Genomic DNA, 1,270 nt, shown 5'->3' with positions numbered 1-1,270 from the left:
GTGTGTGTGTGTGTGTGTGTGTGTGTGTGTGTGTGTGTGCGTGTGTGGAGAGAGCTCAGTCAATTACTCGTTAATTTCACGAGCAGGCTGTTCCGTTGATCGGATCGACTGGAACCCTCGTCGTCATAAACGACGGAGTGCCAGTAAAAATCTTTTGTTAATAATCTTGCCTCCACATTATCAATTACGCACTCTATCTATTTTTTTCAAACCCTTCGTTTTCTATGCAATTCAAAGCATTATTTAGCTAGTTCATTTATTTCCTTTTTCTGCATACTATAACTATATTTTTAATTGTATAAAAAAAATTAACGATACACTTAATGAGTTTTTCTGACTTTGTAACACTCAGTGTCTTCTTTGCAACGCATTTTAACCATTTTAGAGCACTTCTTATCTTGTAAACAAAAAAAAAACGGAAAAAAACTTAAAGAACTGAATAAACACTCAAAGCCACTTTAGAATTTGAGGCTAATGGAGTCTTATCGTGGACCAAAAAACACAGTCTATTTTGATTATTTCTCTATATAGTTCTGCAGCAGTCTTTTCAAGCTGCAGTTAACTTTTATTAGATTGATGGAAAAAGCATAAATCTTGTCAAAAAATATTGAAATGACAGATTTTCATCGATTTCATTTATAGCCTCATCTAAAGGTTGTAATCGATGTCTCAAACAGTACCAAATTATAACGTTTAGGAAATTCTTGAATTAATCTTATAGCAGCTCCAGATTTTCCTTCGTGTATTGTATTCGCTCCGCCAGAACAAAAACAAAATTGAAACAAAAATATATTTAAATACTATGTCAAACTTACATCATTTAATTTTGTTGTAGCATATGATAAAAATTTTCTGCTGTTGTTGCTTCTAAATCTACCAATCATGAAACATTGCTGGTAAACAAGCATCTATTTCGCATTACAAACGCAATTGTCTTTGGAACTTTTGTTGTTGGCACTCCGTCGCTTACGACATCGAGGGTTCCAGTCGATCCGATCAACGGAACAGCCTGCTCGTGAAATTAACGTGCAAGTGGCTGAGCACTCCACAGATACGTGTACCCTTAACGTAGTTCTCGGGGATATTCAGCGTGACACAGCGTGACAAGGCTGGCCATTTGAAATACAAGTACAACTGAAACAGAATGAAAGAGTGAGAGAAAGTTGTGGTGGAAGAATACAGCAGGTTCGCCACCATTCTCTGCCGGAGCCTCGTGGAGCTTTAGGTGTTTTCGCTCAATAAACATTCACAACGCCCGGTCTGGGAATCG

This window comes from Octopus bimaculoides, chromosome 2 (genome assembly GCF_001194135.2).
Source record: "Octopus bimaculoides isolate UCB-OBI-ISO-001 chromosome 2, ASM119413v2, whole genome shotgun sequence".
NCBI classification, from domain to species: Eukaryota; Metazoa; Mollusca; class Cephalopoda; order Octopoda; family Octopodidae; genus Octopus; species Octopus bimaculoides.
This window is presented reverse-complemented; position numbering follows the sequence as displayed.